This window comes from Papio anubis, chromosome 14 (assembly GCF_008728515.1).
Source record: "Papio anubis isolate 15944 chromosome 14, Panubis1.0, whole genome shotgun sequence".
NCBI lineage: Eukaryota > Metazoa > Chordata > Mammalia > Primates > Cercopithecidae > Papio > Papio anubis.
In genome coordinates this window covers 24,445,590-24,451,713 of record NC_044989.1, presented here as the reverse complement: position 1 = coordinate 24,451,713, position 6,124 = coordinate 24,445,590, and positions in this window count along the sequence as shown.

Below are 6,124 nucleotides of genomic sequence, written 5' to 3'. Positions count from 1 at the left end.
CCAGTTATCATATTTCATTGAATCTAAGACAACATCAACTTTAAGATATGATAATATTTTATGTATTGTTAAAAAAAATGCTGGCAAATAAATTAAAACATTTGTATTTCAATAACAAAGATGTTAAAATTTGGCCAGTGTGGTGGCTCATGTCTGCTAATCCCAGGGTTTTGGGAGCCAAGGCGGGAGGAGCGCTTGAGCCCATGAGTTCAAGGTTACAGTCAGTTCTAATCATGCCACTGCACTCCAGCCTGGGCAACAGAGTGAGGCACTGTCTCTGTAATGATAATAAAATGTTAAAATTCGTGTGTGTCTATATATATGTACATACATACGGATTTATTAGATTTGATGAAATCTGTCAAGTACTACAACTGTTTTCTTGTCATTTTAGTGCTGCTGCCCTGTGTCAGCCTCTCATTTTGCTCACTGGCGTGTCCCACGGTCTGTTCACCTCCAGTGTGATGCTTCAATCCAGCAGCCGCTCTGCCACCAGATAGGATGACTGAACACCTACCTGTGTAGTCTAGGCTCCTCCCTGCCTATGGAGTAATCCCAGCACTCCTTAGCTGAGACTTCAGGCCCTCCTCATGTGTATTTCCTACCCATCTTTTTTGTTTTTTGGAGATGGAGTCTCTCTCTGTCGCCCAGGCTGGAGTGTGGTGGCGCCGTCTCTGCTCACTGCAACCTCTGCCTCCTGGGTTCAAGCCATTCTCCTGCCTCAGCCTCCCAAGTAGCTGGGACTACAGGCATATGCTACCACAGCTGGCTAATTTTTGTATTTTTTTAGTAAAGATGGGGTTTCACCATGTTGGCCAAGCTGGTCTCCAACTCCTGACCTCAGGTGATCCGCCAGTCTCGGCCTCCCAAAGTGCTGGGATTACAGGCGTGAGCCATTGCACCCAGCCTCCTAGCTATCTTTTTAGTTGAATCTTCTATTCCCTTATTCAAACTTGATGTTTCCACAGAGTCCCTCTAGTTGCTGTTCTCCAGTCTCTGTCATGAGAGTTGAATGTTCTTACTCCTCCCCTCCCTTTCCTGCACCTGGACTTTACTTCCACTATTTCCAGCTCAAGTGCTATCACTGCCAAAAATTCTTACCCAGCCAAAAATGATAGTTCCTTCTCTGAACATCTGTAACACTCTGCACAATGGTTACAGTATTTCTGTAAACATTCGGACATACCTACAGAAACGCTTAGACATCTGTGAAGCGCAGCTGATGAGGGGTAATTTGTTCAACAGATATCTATTGTTTGTCTACGTGGCAGGCTGTGCATAAAACAGTTTTGCCCTCAGGTAGCTAAGAATCTATATGGGTAACATCCGTCCCCCTTAGATAAGGTGGTACTAAGATCCCAGATAACAGTTCCCTTTATGGGCCCAGTGCAGTGGCTCACGCCTGTAATCCCAGCATTTGGGAGACTGAGGCGGGTGCATCACCTGAGGTCAGGAGTTGGAGACCAGCCTTGCCAACATGGTGAAACCCTGTCTCTCCTAAAAAAAGAAAAAAGAAAAAAGCTGGGCGTGGTGACAGGCGCCTGTAATCCCAGCTACTCTGGAGGCTGAAGCAGGAGAATCACTTGAACCCGGGAGGCGGAGGTTGCAGTGAGCCGAGATTGTGCCATTTCACTCCAGCCTGTGCGACGAGAGCGAAGCTCCATCTCAAAAAAAAAGATTTCCCTTTATGAAAGGTGGTCACCTGAATGGAGGAGAGCGGATGGGTCTCACAGGCAGAATTGGTAGAGTGCTGAGGGCAGAGCCGACCTCAGGAAGCCAAGTGAATGAGGAGTTCAAGGGGTAGAGAGAAATCAAGTGCAGCATAGCATTTCAGTGACTAAAACGTGGAAACATCTAGCAATTGGGAATGTACTGGTGAACTTAGTGAAGTTTGAATAGCATAGTGAGGGTAGAAATCAGATCGTAACCTGTTGAGACAAGAATGGGAGGCCGGGCCTGGTGGCTAATGCCTGTAATCCCAGCACTTTGGGAGGCCAAGGCAGGCGGATCACCAGGTCAGGAGTTCGAGACCATCCTAGCCAACATGGTGAAACCCCCGTCTCTACCAAAAATACAAAAATTAGCAGGGTGTGGTGGCAGTTGCCTGTAATCCCAGCTACTCAGGATGCTGAGGCAGAAGAATCACTTGAACCTGGGAGGCAGGGATTGCAGTGAGTAGAGATCGTGCCACTGCACTCCAGTCTGGGTGACAAGAGCAAAACTCCATCTCAAAAAAAAAAAAAAAAAGAAGGGGAGGTAAGAGGAGGTGAGAAGTGTCCTTTCCAGAAGCTTGAAAGGGAGGAGAAAGAGGGTAATGGTTGAAGAGGGGCTGGAAGGCCGGGCGCGGTGGCTCACGCCTGTAATCCCAGCACTTTGGGAGGCCGAGACGGGCGGATCACGAGGTCAGGAGATCGAGACCATCCTGGCTAACACGGTGAAACCCCGTCTCTACTAAAAAATACAAAAAACTAGCCGGGCGCGGTGGCGGGCGCCTGTGGTCCCAGCTACTCGGGAGGCTGAGGCAGGAGAATGGCGGGAACCCGGGAGGCGGAGCTTGCAGTGAGCTGAGATCCGGCCACAGCACTCCAGCCTGGGCGACAGAGCGAGACTCCGTCTCAAAAAAAAAAAAAAAAAAAAAAAAAGAAGAGGGGCTGGAAAGATCAATGTTGGGTTCCCTAGTGGGGATTTTCTTAGATCTTGAGCAGGTTGATGGGTGGGGAGGAGAAAGAGGGTAAGGAGGAGAAAGTAAGGAGAGGAGAGATTAAGAGATTAAAGTTCCAAAATAGAATAACTGATGAAGTCCAGAGAAAACAGGAAGAGATGGGGTCAAAGGTACCGGGAAGAGCTGGCCTTGAACTGAGAGAGGGGAACCTTCTTTTCTGAGACTGGAGGAAAGGCAGATGGTGAAGATAAAGATGTACGTATGTTTCATAGACTGTAGGAGAAAGAAGGTTGAAGTTGACCATACCTGCTGACTTTTTTCTATTAAGTAGAAGGCATATACATTATCCTCAGCAAACTAAAGCAGGAACAGAAAACCAAATACCGCATGTTCTCACTTAAAAGTGGGAGCCAAATGATGAGAACACATAGACACACGCAGGGGAACAACACACACGGGGACTGATTGGAGGGTGGGAGGAGGGAGTGGATCAGGAAAATAATGAATGGGTTCTAGGCTTAATACCTGGGTGATCAAATTTGTACCACAAACCCCCACGACACAAGTTAACCTATAAAACAAATCTGCACATGCTGCACAGGTACCCCTGAACTTAAAAGTTTAAAAAAGTAGGAGGCATAGGATCTTTCATAACACTGAACGAACTCATTGAGCACTATATTAGATAGCACAACAGTGGGCAGGAGCCCAGGCTTTGCTGTCAAACTGCTTGAGTCCAAATCTGGGTCTCATACTTTCAAGCTCTGTGGACTTGGGCAGTCACTCCATTTCCCTGAGAGCCAGTTCCCTTATCCGTAAAGCAGGGATTTAAATGTGTTTGGATGTACAAACTCCTTAGAGCAGTGCCTGCGACTTCGTGCTAGGCCCTAAACTTGGGAAGATGCAGATGGCACAGTCCTCAGAGCTGCTCTCCAAGAGCTCTCCATGAAGGAGGCCATTGTCTACCCCTTTCTGTTAGGGAGTGATGCCATCCAGGAATCCAGCACCATTTCCATTCAAGCCCATTAGGAAAATGTTTCTAAAGGATACTGCATCTTAAAAAAAAATTAAGTTCTGAATTCTTCAGTAAGGCATAGTATAAAGCTAGCGAGGCCAAGTGCGGTGGCTCACGCCTGTAATCCCAGCACTTTAGGAGGCCGAGGCGGGCGGATCACAAGGTCAGGAGATCGTAGACCAGCCTGGCCAACATAGTGATACCCTGTCTTCTAGTAAAACTACAAAAAAAACTCCGGGCGCGGTGACTGACGCCTGTAATCCCAGCACTTTGGGAGGCCGAGGCGGGCGGATCACCTGAGGTTGGGAGTTCGAGACCACCCTGACCAACATGGAGAAATCCCATCTCTACTAAAAATACAAAATTAGCTGGGTGGTGTGGTGGCCTGTAATCCCAGCTGCTCGGGAGGCTGAGGCAGGAGAATTGCTTGAACCCAGGAGGCGGAGATTGTGGTGAGCTGGAGATCGCGTCATTGCACTCCAGCCTGGGCAACAAGAGCGAAATTCCATCTCAAAAAAAAAAAAAAAAAAAATTAGCCAGGCATGGTGGCAGGTGCCTGTAGTCCCAGCTACTTGGGAGGCTGAGGCAGTAGAATCGCTTGAACCCGGGAGGTGGAGGTTGCAGTGAGCCGACATCGTGCCACTGTACTCCAGCTTGGGCAACAGAGTGAGACTTTGCCTGGGGGAAAAAAAAAAGTTAGACAGAAATGAGACACAGCTTGGAGACAGCAGATTTAGGCAAATCCCTAAAGCAGAGATCTGAGCACAAATAGCCTAAGCGTCTACCCCAGGTGGGGAAGAACATGAACGCATGTGCTGGCGCTGAGGGAGAGCAAGACAGCAGCAGGGAAGCATTCGATTTTCTTATTGGTATCAGCTTAAGACTATGATCATTTGAACTAGATCAGCGGCTCTCAAAGCGGTGGTCTGATCCCTAGATCAGTACCACTTGGGTACTTGTTAGAACAGCGAATTATCAGGCCCCACCCCAGACCCACTGAAGTGGAGGCTCTAGTGCTACCTAGAAACAGCCTGGGCCCTGGAGACAGCCAACCTAAAAGGGGAACAATAAATGTGTGTGGTTTAGAATCAACACATTAGGAGAGGGTAAAGTGCTCACAGGAAGGAGTCAAATAGCAGAAATCTGGCACCAAGGGCACTGTATCTGGCCATGCACACTAAGGTTACAGAAAATTATGATTTCTCCAACAGGGCAAAGATTGTGCTGCAAGCCCTAGAATAGACGCTACATCCTTGAAAAGAATCTCTTAGGCTTTGACGCTTTGATAGGTTTCTTTTTTTCTCTCCTTTTTTTTTTTTTTTTGAAACAGAGTTTTGCTCTTGTTGCCCAGGCTGGAGTGCAGTGGAGCAATCCTGGCTCACTGCAACCTATGCCTTCTGGGTTCACGCCATTCTCCTGCCTCAGCCTCCAGAGTAGCTGGGATTACAGGTGCCCACCACCACACCCAGCTAATTTTTTGTATTTGTAGTAGAGAGGTGGTTTTATCTGTCACGCGCATCCGTGTGAAGAGACCACCAAACAGGCTTTGTGTGAGCAATAAAGCTTTTTAATCACCTGGGAGCAGGCGGACTGAGTCCGAAAAAGGAGTCAGCAAAAGGAGATAGGGGTGGGGCAGTTTTATAGGATTGGGTAGGTAGTGGAAAATTACAGTTAAAGGGGGTTTTCTCTTGCAGGCGGGGGCAGGGGTCACAAGGTGCTCAGTGGGGAGCTTCTGAGACTCATTGTTCAGGAGAAGGAATGTCACAAGGTCAATTCATCAGTTAGGGTGGGGCAGGAACAAATCACAGCGGTGGAATGTCATCAGTTAAGGCAGGAACTATGTTCACTTCTGTTGTGGTTCTTCAGTTGCTTCAGGACATCTGGATGTATATGTGCAGGCTTGGGCTCAGAGGCCTGACATCATCCTGTTGGCCAGGTGACTTCTGACCTCAGGTGATCACCTGCCTCAGTCTCCCACAGTGCTGGGATTACAGGCGTGAGCAACTGCGCCTGGCCGGTAGGTTTCTTATATGTGAAAAACATTGTATAATTAACAAAGTGCTCCCATATGAATCAATCCTGACAATTTTTGTGACGCAGGCCATCTAGTCTCAGAGTTTACAGATTCAGAAAGGCTTTGACTTGCCAAGATCAAAGATAATGGCAGCACTGGGATTGAAAACCAGGTCTTTTGTCAGTTCAGTTTTTCTTTTTTCTTTTTTTTAGAAAGAGTCTCATTCTGTCACCCAGGCTGGAGTGCAGTGGCACAATCTCAGCTCACTGCAACCTCCGCCTCCTGGGTCCAATTGATTCTCCTGCCTCAGCCTCCTGAGTAGCTGGGATTACAGGCATGCACCACCATGCCTAGCTAATTTTTGTATTTTTAGTAGAGACGGGGTTTCGCCATGTTGGCCAGGCTGGTCTCAGACTCCTGACCTCAAATCATC